At 39.7% G+C, this 26,328-nt stretch overlaps 1 long non-coding RNA gene and 1 pseudogene across 1 annotated transcript in view; one reads left to right on the plus strand and one right to left on the minus strand.

Moving 5' to 3' along the window:
- The first annotated feature begins 2,065 nt into the window (after nucleotides 1-2,065).
- LOC107521650 overlaps nucleotides 2,066-26,328 on the plus strand; it is a 131,428-nt gene continuing 107,165 nt past the window's right edge. The window contains exons 1-2 of the long non-coding RNA XR_001599617.2: nucleotides 2,066-2,125; nucleotides 7,410-9,550. This is a non-coding gene — a long non-coding RNA (uncharacterized LOC107521650). The remainder of the gene's footprint in view (nucleotides 2,126-7,409; nucleotides 9,551-26,328) is intronic.
- LOC118613083 lies at nucleotides 5,041-5,159 on the minus strand (annotated as a pseudogene).

The following is a 26,328-nucleotide window of genomic DNA, read 5'->3' on the forward strand; positions in this document are numbered from 1 at the left end:
TCACTATCCGAGGCTTGTGACTCCTTCTGAATTAGAAAGAAGAAATTAAGGAAACAGGACAGAATTCAGAGACTGGTATTTTTACAATCTGCCTTTGATGTTCATGAAGCTTGGCAGATGTAGACGTGGCTCTTTCCCCGGGGATGCATTTTGTGGGTTTCTAGGACACCCCCCCCCCACATACACACTGGGAACCCCCAGTGACCAGTCCTGTGATGTGGGATGTGGCTGGCCACTCTGCAGACAAACTCACAGCCCCTGGCATTGGGCCTTCCACACCACGAGACTCTCTCTGGTAAACCTCTTGAGCAAGGTCTCTTTGAAGACGGGTCCAGGCTGGCTCCCAGGGGACCCGCGTATGGTTGATGGGAACCTCTCCGACATCCTTGCCTGTGTGAAAGTGCCCTTCGCCTCTGCTGCTGTCCACTTCCTCTGAACGCTGTTCCTCAGCATGGCTGAGCCCTGGCCTCTGGCCTTTCGATATTTCAGCTGAGTCAGATGCCAGTTCGTTGAGCAGTCCCCTGGAGCCCCCACACTCGACCTCGAAGTGGGGGTGGGGTGAGACATCTGTCTTCTTCCCCTTCGTGGAAGAGACAGGGCCAGGGAGTGGATGCGGAACATAATGACAGGTTCTCCAGGGAAGTTCTTCCTCTCAGCACTTTTCAGTTTCAACCCTGTCGAACCCTCGAGATTGGTGATAGATTAGGGACCGGCAAATGGGTGTCTGGGTACCTTCTCTGCAAGTACTGTGGGGGCACGCGGGTTCTATTATTTTATTGTTAGCCTATGGGGAGAACAATAAGATAAAACGAGCCATAATTTAGCATGTTCTTGCAACTTTAAAATAATAAAGAAATGAGCTGGGTTTTCAGGATGTCCCCTAGTTCCTCCCTGCTCACCCCTGCTGCCTCCTGCTGGGCCCGGGGCATCATGGGCCCAGCTGCTCCTCCTTTTTAGGTTTCAGCTTAGACGTAGCATCTTCGCACGGAGGCCTGCTTTGCCTGCCCGTGTCACTCTCTCGGACCCCTCTTCCTTTCCTTCATGGATTGATGACAGTCTGTAATCGTGTGCGTATTGATGCCATGAATTTCTGTCTCCCACACCAGACCGTTAGCTCCAGGACAGGGGCCGAGTCGTTTTTATTCATAGCAGTCTTCGTGGGAACCGGTGCAGAGTCTGGCGTGAAGCTGCCGCTCAGAAACGTCGCAGCGCGGTCTGGCGCCACGCGGATGCTGGCCATGCCGCTTCCCATCCGCGTGTTCTGGGGAAACTTCTTTTCCTCTGCTGTACAGTTGGGGCAACAATGGTATCAGTTAATAGAAATAAAGTGTGTAGAAGAGAGCCGAACACAGAGCGGCTCCTCTAAAAGCGTTTGCGATGCTCGTTCACTGCCCGCGGCGAAGCACCGTCTACGCACGGAGCCGTGTTCCTAGCGAGCATGCGACTGGGAAATAGTTATCTTTCCCGTTCTGTCCAAGGGAAACTCGGCAGTGTGGCGCGTTTCGGGGACTGTGGGCCATCTGTGATGCCTCGGAGCTGGGAGGTGCTGTGCGCAGAGCTGGGGAGAGGACGTTGGGAACAGCAGTCCTGCTAAGCATCCAGAGTCACCTGGAAGAAGAGAGTTGTCTTACCCCACCCCCTCTTGTGTAAATGCTGTGATATTGAGGAGTTACTCGATTTCTCCAAGGCTCAATTTCTTTACATTTAAATGATAACGTTCCTCACAAGGCTGTCGTGAGGATTCATAGCTTTGTACGTGTGATAGTGTTTGTTGTATCATAGTGCTCAGAACAGGTAGCTGTTATTAATATCGTTATTAGTAACAGTAACAACAAAAGCCACAGAAAAAGAGAGGACGAGGCCTCTAGAGGTCAACTTTTGCAAACTGCTTAGTGTGGTTTCAGCGATTAGCGTTGTGACTAGCATGTGGCTGTCGGATGTCATCCCCCTATGAGGAAACCAAGCTTCCCCCCACAAAAAAGTCTCAGCAGAAAATTAATAAAAAAAATTTCCATTTCCTGCTCTTTTCAAATAACATTCACCGCAAGTAATTTCTAGTATAGAACATAAATCAGACTGCAAGCGCGAGGATCGTTTTGAATCCCAATAATCTCTGGATTCACAGGTATGTGAGCTGCCTCCCGGCAAAGGCACACTCATCCCTGAGTACTGACGCCGGCTTCCAAATCCAGGGTGCGGGTGGTATTCCAACCGAACTCAACTTCTGGAATATTCTCTCCCTACACAAGGAAATCTCTTAGTTTTAAATCTGTAAAACATTAATCTAAGATTGTCAGTGTCTGGTTTACTAAAAAAAAAAAAACTTTGGAATACCTTAGAAATGCATGCTTCTCATTAGTACTTTGATGACCTGAATGAGAAAGCTGGATTCTTACTTAGAATGTCTTTTATTTACATTTATTTCTTTGTTTAAATTGTGTACCCAATCTTTTCTATCAGGTGGCAAATGAAGCTGATAAAAGCCATTCTGTCCACAGGATTTCTTCTCAGAACAGGCTGGGAATGCTGTATCCTGGGGTGGCTCTCGGTAGCTCCCCGTTATAATCAGTCTTTACTATTAAATATTTTGATGTCATTCCCTTGGTCCTTTTTTTTTTTTTTTAAAGACAATCACTTTCCTTGACTATGTATATTTGATGTGATGCCATTTTCTCGTTTCCTCAAGAAAACTAAATTAAGCTCCAATTCAAGTATTTTTGGTCAGTGCTTATGAAAATTTAAGTAACATGTTTAGCAAGCCTCCGAATCCACGGTCGCTAGTTTGCTCGTGACCATTACATGTTTCTGCCACTCACGGGAAGCCTGGGGTTCTTGTGCGTGCTCTGATCTCCCCAGGGTGCACTTCTGAACCATCAGCTGCAGCATGTCAGGGGAACTGTTCCGGACATCACGGAGCCCTGTGGCCCAGGCAGGGCAAGCCCTGGGGTGGCCTTTCTGCCCCGGGGTCCGTTTCCTGTACTATCTTTCTCTTTTTCTGCCTTCGTGCATTGAGGGTGCTACTCTAGAGTAAGAACGCGGAGTAGGGGGATGTGTTAGAGAAAGAGGCCTTGCTTTCCATCTCTTAGTTCAGTGAGATGCCGGTCAGGGTGTTTGGGAACGAGGCTCACTTAGTCACTCTCCTCTCAAGACAAGCCTTTCCTGTCACCCTTCCCCTCCCTTTACCCCGAATGGTTTCTTCCGTCGCACAGCTGTGGTCTGTGGCGCCTCGATGTTGTAAAACGGCAGAGAGGGAATGGGATCAAAGGCGACCTGTCTGAACTGAAGTGCTGTCACCTGGATTTGTGCAGGTTGTCGCAGTCCACGTTCGCGGTGCGACCTGGAGCTGGGTGACCCTGCACCACCGCACGGGGTGACTTAATCAGAACAACGGGGAGATAGAAATTTCACTTGAAGGTTTACTGGTCTGCTTTTAGTATCGGCAAATAACTTCCCAATTAGGTGTTTCGGTTTTGCTTATATAAACACTTGGAAAACACTTACATTGGAAAAATAAAGTTATTTATTTATTTACTCATTCATTCATTCATTCATTCAGTTTTGGTCAGAGGAATGTATTAAAACCAAGGGACTATATTTTCCAGACATCAGTGCTTACTATACTGAATAGTGTTATAAAAATAGTGACAGATGGTCTTTTGACTGGTCATTTTTAGGTCCCAAACACTTCAAAGAATCACACTTCTAAAGGAATAAAAAAATATGTCTACTTTAAGATAATAAGGTTGATATTATTGTTTTAATAATTATCACTATAAGACATCTACAACAATTATTTGAATATTGTAAACTTAAGCTAGTTGAAATTTTAGACAAAATCAAAATAGAGAAAAACCTACTAGGGTGTCTTTTATGGCTTCTTCATTTAAAAAATTAAAAATACTTAAGAAATATAAACTTTTCTCAGTTCTTCAGAACTTTATATCAGTTTTCTCAATGCCAAAAGAGCAAATGACATTTTGGACAGATGGATTTAAAAAATGGCCTGACTAATCGAAATTGCCCTTTTAATGATAAATTCCTTCAGCATTGAATTATATGTATATTTCATAAATTTGATGATCTGGAGACATTAAAAAAATGAAGTATCTTAATAGCGATTTCTTTTGAGAATGTATAAAACCCATTATAGTTGTCAAAAGCATGGTTAATGACATTTATAAGAGAATGCAGATATGACAATATTGTTCCTTTTTCTCTTAGAGAATGTAGACAAAGTACAAGGTGTTGTGAAAATAGCTAATACACATCTAGTATTTTATCAAAAAAGCTGTGGTATGATTCAGAAAGAGGAAAGCCATGGATTATAAGATTTTAGCACATCAAAACATGGATAAGTTTTGTATTTAAAAAGTAAACCTATCAAAATATTAGATAAAGGAGGACATTTCTCTACTCTTGAAGAAGAGAGTAAAAGTCTTCCCAAGCAGACACAACACAAGAATTATAAAGAAAAAACTGGCAGAACTGGCTCTAAAAATTAACTTCTCATTGACTTTTTAACTAAACCTTTTATTTTGAGATATTGGTAGAGTCACTTGCAGTTTGCAGTTGTAACAAACAATACAGAGAGATCCGATACACTTTTATCCACTTTCTCCTAACGTAACATCTTGCAAAACTATAGTACAAACATATAGTACAATATAGTGCAGGATATTGATAAAGTCAAGATACATGATATTTCCATCACCACAAAGGAGCATCCAGGTTACCTTTTAAAACCACATCCACTTTCTATGTACCCTTCACTCCCTACTTAACCCTTTATAACCATTAATCTTCATTTCTATAATTTTGTTATTTCAAGGATGTTATAGAAACGCAATCATGTAGCATGTAATCTTTTGGGATTTAAAAAAACTCAATATATTCTCTGGGTATTCATATAGGTGGGTGTGTGTATTAATCATTTGTTCTTTCTTTTTTCTTTTTTTTTTTAGGCGAGGCAACCCTTGGTTGACCTCACAGATTGTAAAGACCTTGTCAACTTACAATCCTTTATCTTTTATTTTTTTTTAGCACCTACAGCACCTGGTCTTCCTGGGTGGTCTCCCATCCAAGTACTAACCAGGCCTGACCCTGCTTAGCTTTGGAGATCAGACAGGGTCAGGCTTGTTCAGGATGGCATGGCCGTAGACTTTGTTTATTCTTTTCAATTGTTGAGTAGTATTTCATGGTATGCATATGCCACAGTTTCTTTAACCTTTCATTCCCAAAGTATGTCAGGGTGGTTATTTAAACAAATGTAAGACAATTTAAATAAAAAGAAATATGATGGGCTGAAACTATATGAAATTTGATATTGAGTTAAATTTGAAGTAAAATAATGACATTATAGAAGTGTTACAAATTTTAAGTTTTGAAGTATAAAAGCCTTGATGAAAATATTTAGTATAACATAGTTTCCTGTAGTTATAAACTTCAAAAATATACTTAACTCTGGAAATTTTTTTATCCTACTATAATGTCTCTAGTTGTAAAAAAAAAAAATTATAAACGAAGATTGTTAATTTATATGACTATCGTAGGGATATTGGAGATTCCAGTTTCTTTTAAAACTAGAGATGTAGAGAATGTTTCAGTTTTTGTTATTTTTGTGACATCTACAAAAGAGACATAAAATTAAAGCACTGGGAGTACTTAGATTCTAAGAATTCCTTTCAGAGGTGTAGAATTCTTGGTAATCTAGGTAAGATAAATTGTCTCTGTGAGTTAAATGATCTTTTTAGGGTGTAAGAACCATACTATAATTTATTAAATGCATCGAATTGCCAGGCCCCACATAAAGAAAGAAGTATTGCGTAAATAGAAGTTTCCTTTTCGGGTAGTGGCTTACTTTTCCGGTTTCCCAAGATGTCTTCAGCCTCTTATGTGCTTTTCATATGTAGTCTTAATTCTGTAACACAATGCTCTCGAGAATTCACAGCATATCTAGTTTCCTCATAAAAGTATTTTAGAGGATTACATTGCTTGGTTTTGTGTTACTGGCCCCACATAATCACATATACTGTATTTGGATGAAAATTACCTTGGAAGGTTTGGGAAGTTTTATGGATGATAATGTAGATATCTATTTCACCATTATATCTGCAACTAGCATTGAATTTTCCCCAAGGAAGGGGACATAGGCAATGGATTAATTTCTAAGCCTCATTTCAGCTTTGTTCATAACAAAAAATTACCCTACTGTAAACTATCAGGAAAACTAGTTTGATTTATACTTGCCTCTCTCTGTCTATTTCCTGAGAGAGTTGCTCATGCACTATTGGGTAGTAATAATAAAAACATGACTAGATTAGCCACAGTAGGCTGGAAAATTCCCTTCTCAAATTATAGAATCAGAAATACCAATCAAATGTCTTCATGTCAAGATGTAGGTATAAAATAAATAAAAGTGATGATATGTGATTAATTATTGAATTGTGGAAAAGTGGTAGTAATGCAATATTTGACAGCTTGAAAATGAACATTTATTAAACTAACAGTATATTTCACTGTACTGGATGGTGGTACTTGAACAGAGCTTTTAGGTTGGCGTAAGGAATCGCCATTTTTGTAAGTCAAATAATAATAATTTTATGTATTTCAATCTATACACATTGCCTCAACAGACCACACATATTCAAGACATTTTTAAATAGCAAAACCCTAGGCTGCTCTTATTGTGGTAGGTGAATAGGGATGAGGTTGGGGAGAGAAAGTGTAGTACGTTGGATCACATGACACAGACCTTCACCCTCATCCCACACTCATCCATCAGCACCTCCGTGCAGACGTGTTCACAGGTGCATAGAGATGTGAGTTTGGATCAGTCCAGAGGAAGAGGAACAGCCATTTCCAGCATGACGGGGACCTGCAATTGGTACTGAAGCAGCATGAAAAAAATAAGATGGAAAACAGAAAAAGTAATCATCAGAAGATATAGAACTATCATAAAAGGAGCAGTGCCTTGTAGCTCTTTCTACCCTGGTGTGTGACATGTTACATTTATTTGTTGCTTTACAAAAGAATTCCTGGAAATCTCTGGATTCTTTTTTTCTCCACATAGACAGATCTGTGTGCTGTACGTGTTGTGTCACTCGAGTTTGGATTTATGAACCAGCATGCTCCAGTGAGGAACAAAGCCACAGTTCTCTATGTGAAATGTAGTTGGGTTTCTAGAATGAGTTCTTCTAGCTGTTGGCACAAGCAGGCCATGTAAAGGGTTAAAAATCATACAGCCTCCTAGATCTACATTTTTGTTTGTTTGCTGTTCTTTGCCTAACGTATCTTTGGTGTATTGTTATGAAGAAGGACATCACAGACTACAGAAGTCTCCTGAATATAGAGTACTGGCTACACGCAATAGAGTGATAAAAGAAAAAGCAGTCATTTTGTTTCTTTTACAGTGTGAAGTAATTGTCTCTGTGTATGCTCACTCTAGTTGAAGAAGGAAAACAAAGAAGCCATGAAGCCATCCAGAGTGTAAGAGTTATTCTCAAGGAGATTTCCTTGTTCCCCAGGGAGCATGTATGGAGAAAAACTACTGCACATGGTAAACAAAATAAAAATTTAGTGTACATTATAAGTCCCAAAGAAATATGTCACTTTATCCTATAGAAAGGGGTCGAGTCTATATCCGTGTCTGACTCTGAGTGACTGTGAGGTAAAATCTGGTGCTGGCTTATAAGAGAAGATTCAGATGGTGACGACCAGTTGAAAATCAACACTGATGTGGAAGAGAAGCTATTACAAACAATTGTTCCTGAGAATAATTCTGAAGTGAGACTAGGAACTAGGAATGCTAGAATCATTGTAGGCACTCGCAGGTTCTGTCTGTCAAAAAGATTAACTGATTTTAAAAGATTTCAACTTATTTTTCCTTAAAGGACCCTTTACTGCCTACTATATGTCAAATTAAAATTTAAACAACCACTTAAAACATCAGTTCTATACAAATTGAGACCTCGTGAAGAATCCAAGACTATTTTTTGCAGTTAGTACACTTTCAAAGTATGTAGATGTGATTCAATGTTCATGCATTGTGCACATTTCACTCCCACGTATCTATCATGTATAAGAACGTAAAACCAAACATCGGGCTGCTGACACGGTGTATAAAAAGATGATACAGGAAGAAAAAAGTTATGACAAGTCTTCAAAAAAGTAGAGTCAATTTGATTCTCCCACAATTTGAATCATTTTAAAACCATATCGCATTCATTTCAGAGATGTCCTCTCCTTCTGATCTGGTTACCAGCAAATAGTTAAACTCACATGACTATTATTAGAAAATTGTGAGGTAGCTATTACATCGATTTGAATATGTTATTATAAATTTAGCTAAAATGAAATTGGTTGCAAATGCATTTCCTTGAGCACAGATTTCTGGTTGATTTCTCAGAGGTCACATCCTCGTGGTCAAAATAAGTATAAATATTTGTCATTCTACTGTATTTTACTGATCATTTGTCTCCCTAGGCAACGCGAACTCAGTAAAGTATACGAAGCCAGCTTCCTCCATACCACCTGACATGGGCTGGCCAGACAGTATGTATGCAAATTGTAGCACATCTGCTACAGATTGAATGGAGCAGTTGTTTGCTGATCAGTTTAGCAAATTGCAGCATATTAACCAAGTGGTGGGATTTCGCCTTCTCACTTAAGTTTTTCTATATATAATATTTATTTAAAAATATCTCAGGGCTGGTGAAACACTATAGTCTATAACAACGTTTCCACTTTCTTAATGTTTTCAACTAAACTCTGTCCATCACTTTCGACGAATAACCTTAGTTTTAATTACACAGACAAGGCTGAGGTCCATATCACGTGCATGTCTTAATTTTCCTTCTTGCCACTTCTAAAATCCCTGTGTACATTCATTAGATCTCTGTCCACTCCTTTTCTAGGTAAAAATGTCCCTTACCCTTGCTCCGTCCAACGCTAATATCTGCAATTGTAGTTCCATGTTGTCTGTCCTCCCACTTGGTCGCACAGCAGTGTAGTCCCCAAGTCCCTTTTGCATCTTCATTTTCCCCATCTCTGCCCACTCTACCTCCTCTACCTCTGAACAGATCAAGTTTTCTAGTTCACCGTATTTTCCCTGGATCTCACCACCTTCTCAAGTTCTAAGTATCTCAGAACAGCCACGCACCTCCGAATGATGTTTTGGTGAACGGCAGATCGTTGATACGAGGGTGGTCCCATACAGTTATAACAGAGAAGAAAAATACCTATCGTCTGGTGCCAGTCACGGCCTTCTTACTGTCATAGCGCAAGGCATTACTGTTCGGCGCGAGCCGGTCTGTTCATCGATAGTAATGCTATCGTCTAGTGATGCCTGGGAGCCCTCCCCTGGCCCCTGTGCGCTTCCCGCAGACACCGCCCCTTTCTGAGCCAATATTACAGCTGGAAGCACCTTTGTGTCTCTCACAGAGTGTAAGACACCCGTGAGCGATAACCCCTAGGAGACGTTGAAGAAAAAAGGGGTTTCTCACTTACAGACCCAGGAGCAAACGAGGCGCGCCGGGGGACCGCAGCAGAGGCCGTGAGTAGAGAGAGCACGTGCTCAGGCTCGGGGTACTGCTTTTGTTGGGGTCGAGGACGGGGACCGAGGGTTTGGCGGGCTCACTCTTTATTGGCGAATTCGAAACCTAAGAGCGGGAATTTGAAGCACAGGAAGAGAAAGAAAACGAGGAACCCAAATAATCTGTTAATGATGTCGACCGAGGTCGGTGAAGGAAGGATGCTCAGTGGAGGGAGGTGGCCCGGCTCTTCGGCTGTGTCGCTGGCCACGCGTTTATTCTGCGTGGCCTTCCGTGAGGTGCATGCGTGGCAATCCCCGCCTACGCCAGGCGCTTGCATTCCATAAAGAAGAGTCAGTAGTCGGGGCTTACACTCCAATCACTCTGTGTTCGCGGTGATGCTAGTGTGAACAAGTGTCAACAAACCCACCTGCCGCCAGTCTCGTAAAAGTATAGCACGCACAGTTAGAGCGGTGAGCTGGATTCCGCCTGGGCTTGTGTGGTACACTCTACGACGGTGGCGCGAGGGTGAAGTCGCCTGCCTCCGCGTTTCTCCGCGTTGTCACGAAGCGGTACGTGACCGTACGGCGCAAGGGTTAAAAATCTAGAATCTCTATATAGAGATTGGGTTCCATGTGCATCCTGCCTCTTATTAGCCGAGGGACGCAGTGCCGGGGCTCCCTGCCCTGTGAAATGGGCATGACCATGACAGTGCGGTTAATCAGGTTCCGGGGGCAGGTGAGGGAGGAAGTTCTAACCTGTAAGTGTGCCATTTTCCATGGTGTAAGTACCTGCACACCGACTGATTCCAAGCTACGAACATGGCCTCACGGAATTCTGAGTTTGGGTGAGATGTCTACCTTTGGCTCTAAGGAGCGGGAACCACCGGCTCCAGCACAACTCCTTTCACAGGGCCGCTGTGATGATTACGGTAATATAAGCAGCACACTCAGAGCAGGAGCTATCACATAGTCAGCGCTCAGTTAGTGCTATTAGTCTTTCTTTATAAGGAGCATTAAAAAAATATATCCTTAGCCATCTGTTTATTTCTTGAACCCGGGGAACTTTTGGGGGATAGAGCATAGACTTTGTAGCCAAATAAATCTGATTTGAATTCTTACTTCTTCACTTCATGTTTGTGATAGTCTTTTTAAAAAAAATCTGTAAAATAGTGACAATGATGTTTACATTTTAGGGTGGAAAAATTAAATGAGGTAATATATGTAAAATGCTTAATCCATAAAAAGTGTTCATGAAACGTTTATTTCTGTACTTTCCCACACTTTAGTAAAATTGCCTTCAGATAATGTAGTGCCAAACAAAAATGTGGAAATCTGATGGTGATTTCTCTGTCCGTCTTTTTGACCTTTTACACTGTTTTCTAAATTCGATTACCCTCTCTCTGGACTTGCGCAATATCGAATCCTTTAATTTCCCTGCCTTTTTGTTTTTACTGTCTCCTCTTCCTCTTTCTGCCCTCTGAAGGTAGACATTCTCCATGGTTCTCTCTCTCTCTCTCTCTCTCTCTCTCTCTCTCTCTCTCTCTCTCTGTTTTGCTTCCTCATCAGTCTTACCCACTGCTCCCTGCTCTGTGCCTCTTTTCCACACTTGGTCTCTAGTGTTGACCTTCGTTCGAGCTCCGTCGCGGGTTTTTACACAGCACTCAAATTCAACACGACTCCCCTAGAGAGTGTCCCCTCACCTTGGGAATGTCACTTGTCAAATCCAACAATCCTCATGACCATTTTCAAGTGACATTTTTTATTTACTCGTATTTATTTCCCACGGTAATTTCCTATTTTCATCCCCTGATGTTCACATGTCACTTTCTTCAGGCCATTGGTGACCAAGGCTGCGCCACCCGGGACAGCTTCCATAACCCCCTTCAATATCGATCTCTCATTCTCTTTCTTTCTTTGCAGCACTTCTACTTGATATTATATTTTATGTGTATTTGTTTACTTAGCTACACTCTGTCACTGATGCAAAAAGGCAAACATAATGAAGGTAAGGACTTTGTCCTGGTTCCCTGGAGCTCCAGTGCCTAGATGAGTGTTGAGTACTTAGGAGGTGTATAAAATACGCGTTGATGGAAAAATACTATATACATATATTTGGTTTTGGAATATGGCTTTTTTGTCCCTCAGTCTCAAGCTCAGAGGTACCCCTATCCAGTTAATGGTATACAATCTGATTAATCATGAAAGGTCTAACCTTTGCTTTCTTTTCTATTTTTTTACCCTTTGCTCCTCCCTAGCCACACCCTATTTCTCCTCCACCTCTTTCCTCTCAGGCGTCCACTCCAATGGGGTTGAGATAGTACTTTGGATATACCTATTATTGCAAAATAGTGTTTTTATGCACGCGAGTTTAAAATGGCTGTTACATACCACGGTATTACAGAACCCATCCTGTTTATCTTTTTTCATGGCTATATTTTTTAAGAGAGCTCTGTGTTGCTTACTTGCTTACTACATGACATTACCTTTTTAAATTTTTTTTAAACCTTTCCACTTCTTCAGTGATGATACATAGGCTGACCTCAGTTATCTGCTGCCAGACTTATTACTGGGACGAACTCCCACTTATATCCCTCCTTAGAGATCTGTATGAGGGTTTTCTGGGATACATAGCCAAGAGGAGGATCGCTATTGTAGGCATAGCACAGTTCTTCAAAGATTACCAGACTGTTTTTAAGAATGAGCACACTAGTTAGTACTTCCGCTGGCAGTTCATGAGAATCCTGTTTCCCTACAGCACCTGTATTATCTTACGCCCAATTTATGCAAACTGATGAGTGTAAATGCTGGTTTTACTTTGTATTGATTTCATAACTAAGAAGGAAATTTGAGATTTTCCTTCCACGAATTGCCTATTTATGTTCTTTACTCAGTTTTTTACTATATCGTTTTCATTTCTCATGTTGAATAGGAGTTCTTTGTATATTTTAGATATTAATTCCTTGCAGTTTTGAAAATTGCTAGTATTTTCTCTTCCTTTGCCTATGAAATGTTATTCATGGTTATTTTTTGTTGAATAGAAATTATTAAAATCCCTCAATATTTCAACTTATGGCTTATGTATTTGAAGTCTTGTTTATTGCATCATATTCTAATCCAAGGTCATGATGATATTTTTTAAATGCTTAGTTCTATCGATCCTTTCACATTTAGAAATTCACCTTTGTATATGGTGTAAAGTAGGGATCTAACTTTATTTTTCATATTCTTAGTAAATTTTTTCGTTGCCAACTATTAAACTATCCATTATTCCTCCATCATTTGATATTTATAAGAAAATTGTAAAGATAGTACAAAGAGTTATGTGCCTCTCACCCCATGTATTTCTTTTAATGTCCTCATCGCTGCAGTACATTCGTCAAAACTAAGAAACCAACAGTGGTTCGTTACTATTGACTAATCTCGAGTCGTTATTCATGTCACAAGTTTTGTCTACTACCGTCCAGTTCAGGTTACCGTATTGCATTTAGTCGCTATGTCTCCTTAGTCTTCTCTGGTTTATGACAATGTCTCAATCTTCCTTGATCCTCATAACTTTGTTTTAAAGGGTACAGTAGGTGCTTCGTAGAATGTTCTTCATTTCGTTTTGCCCGATGTTTTCCTCATGATTATACCACGTTTACGGATGTCGGGAGGATTATCACAGCAGCACATTGCCCTTCTTATCACATCATATCAGCGGGTACATGATGTCCACGTGATATTCCTGGCGATGTTGACTTTAATTATTTGCGTATCAGGTTGAATTGTGTCTCTCCAAAATTCGTGTCAACTTAGAACCTCAGAATGGGACTTTATTTGGAATTATGGTTTATGGTCTTTGAAGATGTAATTAGTTAAAGATCTCAAGATGAAATTATCCCGGATTTAGGGTGGGCCCTAAATCCAATGACTGGTATCTTTATGAGAAAAGAGAGGGAGATTTAGACATGGAAATACGGGAGAGAAGGCCATGTGAACACGGAGGCAGAGACTGGAGTGAGGGCATCCCATACCTAGAACACCGAGAGCTCCCAGAAGCAGAACAAAGCAAGTGAGGATTCTCCCCTAGAGGCTTCCGAGGAAGGGTGGGTGGCCCTCCCTGCGTAGCTCTCCCGCTGCCTCAATTCTGGACTTGTAGCCTCTGGCACCATTAGAGAATAAATTCCTGTGGTATTAAGCCACTAAGTTTGTCATAATTTATTATGGCAGCTCTAAAAAAACGAATACAGTTTGGTCAAGGTAGTGTTTGTCAGGTGTCTTTGACTATAACGTTACTAGTTTTCTCTTTCCATTCTCTCATTTTATGGAAACGAGTTACTAAGCCCAGCAACCACTGAAAGGATGGGGCGTATCTACATATATTATTTGGTTGAAAGGCATGCACAACTTTAATTTTAAAAGTTAATGCTAAAAGTTTTTCCCAAGCGATTATACCAATTGATACTTCCATTAGGAATGTATGAGAGATTTTATTAATGCATCTCTGTGGCAACTCTCAGTGTAGTCAGGCTTCTTCGTTTTTATCAATCGTATAGTTAACAAAACATAGTGGCCTCTGGCGTTGACTTGCATTTCCCTGATTTCTCGTAAAGCTGAGCTCTTTATGTCATTGGCCATACGTGATTCCTATGAAATGACATGACTGTTCATGTTTTCCGCTGAGCCTCAGTTTTTCTTTTCAGCTGAAAATCCAGATAATAATGCCTTTCTTATGGGATTTAATCCTATACTATATGCAAAGCATCTGGTTCAATTTCTGTCGCATCGCAGATCTTTAATAGAACTGGTTACCTGTCCGTTGTGCCTGCCTTTTCCTCTGTTCCTGAGGTTGCCTTATGGTCTTCTCACATTTTTTTGGATACTTTCCTTCTCCTTCCCTCCCTTCCTCCCTCCCTCTCTTTCTCTCTCCTTTCTTCTCTTGCCTTCCTGCCTTCCTGCCTACCTTCCTTCTTTCCTTCCTTCTGCCATCCCAACCTCAGAGCCCTTCTCTTATTTTCCAGCTGGTATCTGAGGCTGTGTAACCCACACAGACCATCCGAAGCACCAAAAGGAACTTACTACCTTGTTGGACCTCTAAGAAAACTATCTGAATGGACTATGGCTGCCTTCCCTCACCCCCCACCCCATTGGGAAGTACGTCTACATGGTCTTCAACATATCTTGTTGACAGTTTGCTCAGCCTATGTCAGAAACTTCTGTTTTCTTTGGGAATCTGTGCCTGCTCTTCAGACCCACTCTTCTCTCTCTTATCGGTTATGGAATCAGTTTCCCCAAGGCCTCTCGTTTTTGTCCCATCCTGCAATAGGTTAGCAGACTCACCCTCAGGTCTGGAGACAGGACTCTATTGTGAACACAGGGGCCATCTAAGTTTAGGTTTGCAAACTTTGTTGTGCATGTGAATCGCCTGGGGGTCTTGCTAAATGCAGATTCTAATTCAGTACTTCTGGGTGGGCACTGAGAATCTCCTCGTCTAAGATAATGCTTATGCCGCTGGTCTGTGGACCACGCTTTGAGGAGTAGAGGTCTGCGTAATTTCTGAAGGTTTCTTCCAGCTCTCGATTTTAATGATGTTTGAGTAGGAAACTCGTGTTTCATTCCTGAGAACACATTGCTATCTTTTATCTGTGTCCTCTCTGGTTCTTTAGAAATTCATTCATTTATTTAGCAAATTTTTTTTGAGTACCTACAGTGTGACTGGTATTAGTCTAGTGAAAGAGACAAAACAGAGAAACACCTCTGTCCTTAAGGAATTACCATAGTTTAAGTATAACTTCTAAGTAAAACAAATGGCATTTATCTTTTAGGCTACCGTTCTTCTTTCCTCATTTCACAAAGTTGCACTTTAAATCATTCTTATAAGACAAAAACGAATAGCCCTACTCTTTCTTACTCTTGGCTCTATGTGATGGTCTCTAGTTAATGCTATTTTAAATTTTATTAAGATTTAAAAAATACTCAAACTGCTTATGATATCTTATTTAGAGTGAACAACTTACGTCTTTTGGTTGAAAGTTATTGATAGGATAAACTATGAAAAAAAAGCATGCTGAAACTTTCCCAGGACAAACAAATTTTTTTCTTGGTAAAGGAAAATTTGATTTTTATATCTCTACAAGTATTCTTTCAGATTGACTTTCCCTTATTTATTATTTTGTTTTAATTTTTTTAGCACAGGAAGTAATTCTCAACAAACCTTAGAATTCACGATGTCTTGGTGTGCATTTCTCTCCACAACACACTTCAAGGCAGAGCTTTTGAAGTAGAGGGAACTTCAAAGTTGAACCCCAAGCTTTTGAAGTGCATCTACCCTGAGACTGATTTTTAAAACAAGAGAATGATATGCTTATTCTCCCTTGTGCTTCACGCACGACAGAGAAGAAATTTGTAGTGATAAACAGTGCCTCTACCAAGGCCTAAAGAATTTAAACCGATAAGCACAGTTGCAAATAGTTTAAGATTTCGGAGGCAGAAGTAAAAAAAAGTGTTTAAAAGTGTAGAAGGAAGGTTGGAGGCTGTCTTTACAATCTGCAAATGCTGAATTAAAACAACTTTTATTTTCAAGCTTGGTTTGCAAGACAATAAATTACTGTGAGGTGACTACAAAAATGCACATTTAAGATATTTAAACTAACTCATCCCATTAAACCTGGGCTTATATATATCTAGTCTTACTATGTGTTTGTAATGCAGTTAAATGTCCTTTGAAATAGAATAAAACAATGAAAAGAGATGATCAGAAAAGTAAAATAAAAACACAATGTCTAGTTCCCTTTAAAAAAAAAAGCAGAAATACTGACAGGATAATTGATTGTGATGCAATAGTTATAATAGGTACAAATCATAACTGTGTGGCAGATTCTCATATTATATAAATGAAGTTGTAATTTTTTAGCACTTTCTAAACTCTAAATATTTACATTCATCAGTGACATGTCCAGCTGGAAAGAGTCTAGAACTCAATGTCTTTTAATTTCTAATTTATAGGCTCCAGCAAGGGCTAAAAGAATTGAATACAAAGCACATACAAAAACATAAATATTACCATGCTAAATAAACTATGATAAAAAGATATATTTGTGAAAGATGAGTATGTTGTTTTCATCGGAGCATTATCTTGGAAGCCAGGCCTCTGCTACACATGTTACCCATACTATCACATTTTAAAACACGCAGTTTCCTAAATTAATATTCTCCCCATTTCATGGGCTGATTGAATTTGAGTCACTTGCCCAAGGTGACGTGGCCGAAGAATGAGGAGGTGAGTGTGGTCTGAATGTTGGTCTCCAAAGTCCATTCACTCTGCTCTTTGTAACATATATGAACAGTTGTTATCTTTTTTAATATTTTAATTAGTTTCAGATATACAGTACATTGGTTAGACATCTGTATAGTTCGTAAAATGATCCCCCAGTTGCTCCCTCCCTCCCCTGACCCCCCACCTAGCCAGCGTATTCAGGCTAACTGCATGCCCTATGCCATGCTCCCCATCCCTGCGACCATCCATCAGCTACTGATTTGTACTTCTTTAAGCCTTTACTCCATTTTCCCAGCTCCCCAAACCCCCTCCCCTCTGTCCATCACCAAATTGTCCACTATATTTGTGAGTCTGTTTTCGATTAGTTTTTTCTTTTTATTCCTTAGATTCCACATATAAGTGAAATCATATAGTGCTTATCTTTCTCTGATTTAAATGCCTTCTAGGTCCGTCAACTAACCACTCCCATCGGTGAAGACACACTGTCGTGATGGAATTTCATAGATGAGAAGACTAAGGCTCAGAGAGACTTTATGTTTCTGTGTAGAGATAAAAGTTCAGAGTGAGAAAGTTCAGAGGGACTTGCACACAACCCAAACCACTAAACATGAGGCAGGGCTCAGTTGCGTTTCCGTCGCCAACTCGTCAACATGGAAGCTCGTGAGAGTCACCTCCTGTTCCCTGGTTTCTGAGCTCTATGTTATTAAGTGCTAAAATGTATTTATTTATTTGCTCTTTCGTCGACAAATATTTATTTTGTGCCGAGTATTTTATTAGGAGGTTAAAATATGTAAGGGAGTTGAAATATTTAAGATGCTTCTCCCTAATTCTTCTCTCCAGAGATTTAAGGAGAAAACGCACATTTCACATTTTCTTGTTTGAAATAAACAAAACACCGAAAGCTCAAGGTAGCACCTGACTCAGTTTTCATTTTTATTTTTAATTTTTATGTCAGGGGTGGGTTGCATCACATTTCAGGGAAAATCATTGACTTGCAGTCAGCTGAGACATGACCTAGTTAATTTTGTTAGCAAACTGCCTCCTTGACTAAGGAAAAAGTCAAGGCCTGAACGTGCCTGTGGCCAGAATGATCTCTGCATCCTGGAGGACGTGGCCTTTGCTGCTCTGAAGCAAGTAACAATCTCAAGTCGAAGAGCTTTCTTTATGCTTGTGGTCATATGAAATTGATGTGGCAATGACAGGTGTAATATGAAGAGTAATATACCTGGGAAGGGGCAGTGTTACTAGTCAACCTTTTCCTATTTTCTCTGATTTTTCAGACACACCTTTTAAGTTTTCTTTGTAAAACTAAGACACATGTGACCACAGTTAGAGCTTGAGGCCCATGCTACCTTCTGCAACACCCATGTCTTTTACAGGTACGCTGTGATTCTGAGGGGAAACGTTTAGGGTGGATGTGCAGGTAGTGTGTTATGTATTATTATTAATACTAAATGAACTAAGGTACGCTTGAAATGGTATTTTAGAAAAGAATGACATGGAAAAAGCTTATTATGTAATGAAAACTAAAAAATCAGAAGACAATGTCATACTATAGGCTAAGACCACAAGACTAGAAAAAATGACTGGAAGGAAAAAAAAATGTTGACTGTTTATTTCTAAGTGGGAACGTTTATGGTGGTTTTAATTTTTTCCTGGTCCTTTGCTGTGTTTCTAACCTCTGTGGCAATCATGTATCATTACTTTAGTATTCAGAGAGAAGATCCACCAGGAAAAATAGTTATTTATTGATCTTTGGGCTTGAACAACTAGATTGGCATTATGTTTGGATCGAGTTAAAATTTCGCTCACAGGTCTTATTTACCTCATTGATTTTCTGTTCTTTTATTTCATTAGCGAAGTCTGTGTATTCATATAGCATTATTTAAAAGGAGATGGAAACAGATGGGACAGCTTAAATAACACCCCAAAGAGAGAAAACAGCAAAGAAGAGAACATTTTAGTGAGATCAGAGGACCGATGGGGCAAAGACTGGGAATTCTCGCATCTATTTCAGAATATACAACGATTAAGATCCTTTTAAAATCTTTCTCTTTTCTCACTTGCCCCTTTCTTTTTTGTTTTTCCCTTTCTTGTTCCTTTCTTATATTCTTCAAACCTCTTTATATCTATACATCTATCTATCTATCTATCTATCTATATCTATATTTATATTGTGGTGCGTTCAAATCCAAGACCCACGGAGCCAATTGAGATTAATTATGAGCCTTTATTAGCAGGCCGGCGACTGACTGACTCTCTCCACCATGCAGGGTCAGAGAATCAGCCCCAAGCTTCCAGAGGAGGCAGCTTATAAAGCCTGAAACTACGTCCTGGTGGGTTTTGATCGAGCAAGCAAGCAGATTACAAAAGCTAGCTGTTAGCGTCTAGTACAAAGATATCTTGTTTCTGGGGGACTCTTAAATTGTATAGCAAATGGAGCCTGGTAGACAGGTTTGTTATCTGCACCTGGCGGCAATGTTGTTTTTTTCTTGGGAGCTGGCGCCAGAAGATAGCACTCCCTGTCTTGTCCTTGGGACTAGCTTACTGGGGAATTTTTCACTTTTACATCTCTCTCTATATAAATGTACATATCTGTCTAGCTATCTAAACATACATTGCAGTACACACAGTAGGTAGCTCTAATTAGTATCATATACACACACACACACACAAACATATGTATATACATATATATATATATATATATATATATAGTATGTAATGTATATAGTATATAACTGCAATGTATGTTTATAAGGGGGAGAACCAGGGTTTAAATTTAGGTCCTCCTGACTCCCAAACCCTACTTGCTTCTCTCTATTGCCTCCTTATCAAAATCCAAGAGAAGAAACTAGTGTTTGATTCTTTTTTTCTTCTTAAAAATAAAGGGAAATGTAGATTGCAAAAAATGCTTGTGATGTGTCTATGTCATTTTGATTTGCATTCAAATAAAAAGAAAATCAGGCCCAAAGTAACCGCATCTTGCAGCTTTCCCACTGCCAAAGGGCAATGCAATATGTGAAATGAAGAGTTGGATGTGTCTTCAAAATGAGAGTACAGATATACACCAGAGAAACCAAATGCATAAGCCGTTGAAAACAAAGGGCTGACCATCAGCCACAGAACATTTATATTCATGTTTCTAAATAGCCCTCATTCATTATTCACTTAGATATGATTCTCATCTTGAGCTGAGTTTAAAGTAGGAGAACTTTCCCACTCGTTATAGGGGCCGCGTTGAATGAAAAAGCAGTTTGTTATTTGTTAAAAGATAAAGGTGCTTCAGAACTTCCCTGTACAAATGTGACAGAGAGATGAGCATCAGCAAATCCCACTCTTGACGTTTATTTCATCAGCGAGTTGCAAACAGATTTGCAACTTTGCTTGTTGTGTTAATGACAATGGTGTTTTAGCAACAATGATTGTCACTTACTGTGGATCTAATCTTCTGGAAGCCTTTCTGTCAAAATTTCTGGAGAAAACAAATTGTGTTAATTATTACAAAGCTTAATTAGTATACAACTAATTGGAGATTCACGTCTAAAGCTTGATTACATATGGCATCTATTGTTTTTGTTTAATGTTTTTTAAAAAAGAAAACGCATGAAAGTGAAATTCACATAACAAAAAATGATCCATTTTAAAGTGAACAATTCAGTGGCATTTAGAACAGTCACAATGTTGTGCAACCATCTTTATCTGGTTCCAAAACATTTCATCACTGCTAAGAGCCCTATTCGTTAAGCAGTTTCTCCACATTCCTTCCTTTTCCCAGCCCCTGACAAAACCATCATTCTGTGTTCTATCTCTGGATTTATCTCTTTCGGAAAGTTCGTATAAATGGAATCATACAATATGTGACCTTTCATGTCTGGCTTATTTCACTCAGCATAGTGTTTTCGAGATTCTTCCATATTATAGCACGTATCTGTGCTCCATTCCTTTTTTGTCCCCCAGCTTTACTAAAGTTTAATTGACAAATAAAATTGTCATATAGTTAAAGTGTACAACATGGTGATTTCATATCTATATACGCTGTGAAAGGATTTCTACGACCGAGTTAACGCATCCATCACCTCCATCATCTCATATATTTTTCTTTTTTTTTTTTTTTTTGGTAAGAACACAAGCAATCTGTCTTAGCAAATTCTAAGTATTCAAAGTATTTGATACAGTTTGTCAACTATAGTCTCTGTGTTATCCATCCATTAGACCACAGAACTTACATCTCTTAGAGGTGAAGGTTTGTACCCTTTTACCAGCCTCTTCTCTTTCCCTCACCCCTAGCCCTTGGCAACCACCATTCTACTCTGTTTCTGTGACTTAGATTAAAAATTTGTTTAAAAATTGTTTTTAGATTTCACATATAAGTGATGTCATGCAGTATTTATCTTCCTGGCTTATTTCACTTAGCATAATTTCTTCCTGGTTCATCTATGTTGTTGCAAATGACAAGATTCCCCTATTATTTAAGGCTGAATAATATTCCATTGTGTATACATACCACAGTTTTTAAAATTTATTTATCTGTCAGTGGACACTTAGGTGGTTGTTTCCATATCTTGGCTGTTGTGAATAATGCTGCAATGAAGAGTAGGAGGGCAGATATCTCTTTGGGATAATAATTTTGTTTCCTTTCCATGATCAGTGCCAGATCATGTGGTAGTTCTAGTCTTAATTTCTTGAGGAAACTTAATACCATTTCCCAAAGTGGCTGCGACAGTTTACATTCCCACCGACACTGCACGAGGATCCCCTTTACTCCATATCTCCGGCATTTGTTATTTGTTGTCTTTTTGACAAAAGCCATTCTAAGAGGTCTGAGATGATACCTCATTGTGATTTGGATTTGCATTTGTCTGATGATTAGTGATATTGAGCATCTTTTCATGTACCTGGTGGTCATTCGTCTTCTTTGGAAAAGACGTCTACTTAGTTCCTTTGTCCATTTTTTAATTGGGTTACTTGTTGTTTTGCTACTGAGTTGTGCGAGTTCTTTGTATATTTTAGATATTAACCACTTATCAGATATTTTTGGTTTGCAAATGTGTTCTCCCGTTACCTAGGCTGCCTTTTCATTTTTTGATGGTTTCCTTTGCCATGCAGAAGCTTTTTAGTTTGATGCAGTCCTACTTGTTTATTTTTCCTTTTGTCGCCTTCGTTTTTGGTGCCAAATCCAAAAAAAATCATTGCCAAGACCTAGGTCAAGGAACTTACCCCCTATGTTTTCTTCTGGGAACTTTGCAGTTTTAGGTCTTATGTTTAAGTTTTTAATCCCTTTCGAGCTGATTTTGTGTTTGGCGTTACATTCTTTCACGTGTGGATATCTAGTTTTCCCAATCACCTTTTCCCTGTTTATATTCCTGGTGCCTTCGTTGGCAGTTAATTGACCATATACGCATAGTTTTATTTCTGGGCTCTCTATTCTGTTCCACTGATCTATGAATCTGGTTTTTACACCAGTACCATACCATTTTGATAACATAGTTTGAAATCAGGAAGTGTGATGCCTTTACTTTGTCCTTCTTTCTCAAGATTTCTTTGGCCATTTGGGATCTTTTGTAGTTCCATATAAATTTTAGGGTTGTTATTTCTATTTCTGTGAAAAATGCCGTTGGAACTTTGGCGAAGATTGAATCAAATCCTTAGACCACTTGGAATTGTATGGACATTTTAACAACATTAATTCTTCTGATCCATTAGCAGAGAATATGTTTCCATTTATTTGTGTCTTCAATTTCTTTCATCAATGTTTTACACTGTTGAGAATATTGACCTTTCACCTCCATGGTTAAATTTATTCCTAGGTAGTTTATTCATTCCGATGCTATTGGAAATGAGATTGTTATCTTAATTTCTCTTTCCTATAGTTTGCTATTAGTGTATAGAAATGCAGCTGAATTTGGTATCTCGATTTTGTATACTCCAGCTTTATTGATTTGTTTATTTGATTTAACCATTTTTTTTTTTTGCGGAATATTTAGGGTTTTCTGTATATGATACCGTGTCATCTGCAAACAGAGACAGTTTTACTTCTTCCTTTCTGATTTGGATGCCCTGTATATATATATATTTTTTTCCCTTGCCTAATTACTCTATTGGGCTCCCTTAAGGATCCCAGTCATACTGTCTAATAAGAAGCCTTACCTTCAGACAGCAGCTAGTAAGGTATGAAGTCAGATCCCTTCCAGGGAAAAGCTGGAAAAAGGGTGTTTTTTTTTCAGCTCCCTCTGTGCAGAGCCCAGGGGATAGCTGTGGCGAGTACTCACTTGCCCATTTAAAAACTACTTTTTCATTCGCTCTCTTCCTATAGGACTTATGAATACAAGTGCCACTGGCCCTCAGAGCTAGATGATTTGGGGGCCCCTGGGTGGCAGCCTTAAGTTGGGGTGCAATATGTATTGTCCAAACCCTTTGCTTCTCAGGGAAAAGCTGAGGTTTGGGGGTTCCCTCCCAATGTTAAGGCTCCGTGCCAGTGGTGGGGTTTATGGCGAGGGCATATCCCAGCTGTTTTGATGTGGGTATTTTCTCAGTTGCCTGATGCCTAGGGGCACTCAACCAGCGTCTGGATTTCTCTTAGAGGAAATTACTCCATGCATAGCTATATATTTTTTGGGTCCATGGGAAGAGAGACATTCAGGATCCTCCTAGGTCACCATCTTGATGATATCACTCCAAAAAATTACCCCTTCACTCATTTTTACAGCTGAATAATATTGCATTGTACGGCTACAGCATGGTTTATCCACCCATTCTTTCGTTGATGGACGTTTGGGCTGATTCTGCCTTTTGGCTCTTGTAAATAATGCTGCTCTGAGTGTTCTTACACATTTTTTTTTTTTTTTTTTTAAATCAGAGCTGTGTAGGCACATGGTTTGGAGCGTCTAATAGTTTTTCAAGGCTGCTTTTGAAAGGCAGCAATTCCCTGAACCGCCTTCACCCACTCTGCTGCTGAGGTTCCCTGCTCCCTGAAAGCCGGCAGGAGTGGCGGCTGTTCCGGCCCCATGGACCTGCAGAAGTTGCTCTGCTGCCGCCTGCCAGTCCTCGCCCTGGCCCTTCCCACACAAGCCGGTCCGTCCTCAGCCCACAGGTCTCCAGAGCTCAGGTTCTCCTCCTCTCTTCGTGGAGCTCCTCCCCACCTGCAAACTCCAACCGTCGAGGCCTCCTCCAACCTCGGGCTCCGTTTAGCCCACCCCCACAGTCCCGGCTTTGCAGCCTGGAAATCACCCCAATCCGGGCCAACCATACGGCGCGCCTCATTTTCCCCCCATCTCTCAGTGACCGCAGTCTTGAGCTGCCTGCTTTCCCCTGTCTGAAAACCATTTTTTTTCATATCCGGTTTTCTAGGTGTTTAATGCAAGAGGATAAATAAATCCGGTTGCTGTTACGCCATCATGGTGGCTTCAGAAACCCCTCTCTGAGAATGTTTAGTCCTGATTTTCTTCTTAAGTTTCAATTTTTTAGACCAGTCTATTTTTTTTTTTTTTTTTTTTTGTGATCGCTTCCACCCCCTCATTTATTTTGGCCTTTGTTTTTAATAATAGTAGAGGTTTTCCTTAACTGACTGGTGACTCTAGGCTGTTCATATTTAAGGTGAAGATGATAGGAAGCTTTATAGGTGGAGTTTGTCACATGATGGGTTTCCATAGAAAGTGATCTGATTTTAAAGCTCTTAAACAACTAAAATTGATCTTTAATCAAATACTAACACACTTTGTTTAGAGTTAAGAGTGTGCTTACATGCTTGAACCTGTAGTGACTGAAGTGATGGCCAGGGAAATTCATAAGGGACAGGTGATGGGAAGAAATGGACATTCTTGTGTATGTTAAATTATAAGCCGACCATTCCTCATTCTGTACAAGCACGAAAGTACTTTGTTTTATACAGATTCTTGCTTTACTTTGAAAGGGTGATTGTGTTAGCTTGGGCTCCCGTCACAAAATATCATAGACTGGGCAGCTTAAACACAGAAATTTATTTCTCACAGGAACCCTGGGGTTTAGGGAGTCAACACCTGAATTTGGTGGGTGGGGGGGGCACACAATTCAGTCCATAGCAATGATCAACTATTTTCTACAGCGCAAGCTCTTTTGAAGAGAGGAATCATGTTTTTTCTTTTGCTTTGTTGCATTCTCTCTCTCCTTTAATACCTTTTCTGCTGTACAACCCCTAGTCATGCCCTGAGAATCCCCTAATCGATAATTGGGTGCTGTGACCAGGTGAATTACAGGTGTAGCCTTTTTAGTTCATAATTCATGTCGTAAGGTCCTTCAGAGTGCACTCTGTTCGCAGTGGCCTGAAAACACTGAATGACCTACCAAGTCATTACTAGATACTATGGGAGGTGAGAAAGAGAAAGGCTCTTATATATCACAGCGTTTCTGTATCTCCTGACATGTCAAATTATCATCTGGGAATAAAATGGAGAATTTATGGCCCCCTAAGAACGTAGTAAATGTCATTCTTAAATGGGAGAGTTTTAAGGAGGTACCCATTAGCATTATAAAACTTTCTTCTAAATCATCTTACCTGGTAATGTGTGTGTGTGTGTAAGAATTATTACAAGATCAAGTAGAAAGGTACTTCATAATTCATTTAGCAAGAATGATGATAATGAACACTTTTCCTAATGAAATATTTTAAATTCTAACTATCCAACTACCAAATTAATCCATTGCCAACTGAGTAACCTTGAGACTATTTCACGCAAAGGAGCATTAGGATCTATTAGAGGATACTGTTTTGCATATCAATTGTAGCATCTCAGTTCTTAGCTGACCTTTGGCTAGTTCTGGTCCCTGAATTAAACATAAAGATAAACTCATGAGTCATCTGGATTTTAAGTTTTGGATGCTACTAGGAGAAAACATTAAAGTAAACATCGCATTTTAATATGCTTATTTTTCTGAAGCGGGTGAATCGCACATTTCAGATTTTAGAACCCATAATTCATTTCTCTGTTTTTCAAACAGGAACATGAGCAGAGGAAAAACCTATCTTTATTATTTTAGCTCTCTGTGTTATCTGGCTTTGTGTTCAGTGAGATCATTTTGAAAAGGTTAAGTGACTTGGAAATTTACAAGATGTTTCATGTCCTATTCAGTTCTCCTCCCAAGAGAGGTTGTCAAAGGCATTGCCCATCAGTATTTCCAACCTGTGGAACCATTTGCATAAAGCTGTACTGAAGAGAAGAGAAGAGAGTAATTAAGGTAATACGTACTTAGAGCTATGGTGGACACAGGAAAAATATGACATGATTCTGCACCTATGGTGTTTTTAATAAGATACTGTAAATCGGAGTGACATAAAAATTAGAGAGCAAAGAAGATAGTATATAATTAAGAACTCAATCATGTGATAAAATTGTAAATGCTAAAAAATTCAAAGAAAGGAGACATTAGTGTGGGCTTAGAGGAATTGAGTTTATTATTGAAGGGAAAGGAGACTTTGTGCAGAAGATGAGGAAGGCCTGCATGCTCTCTGGATGGCACAGCAAAGATGAGGAAGTGACAAAGGATATTTTTGCCCAATAGGAACCTA

This window comes from Rousettus aegyptiacus, unplaced genomic scaffold (assembly GCF_014176215.1).
Source record: "Rousettus aegyptiacus isolate mRouAeg1 unplaced genomic scaffold, mRouAeg1.p scaffold_m13_p_17, whole genome shotgun sequence".
In the NCBI taxonomy this organism is placed as follows: domain Eukaryota; kingdom Metazoa; phylum Chordata; class Mammalia; order Chiroptera; family Pteropodidae; genus Rousettus; species Rousettus aegyptiacus.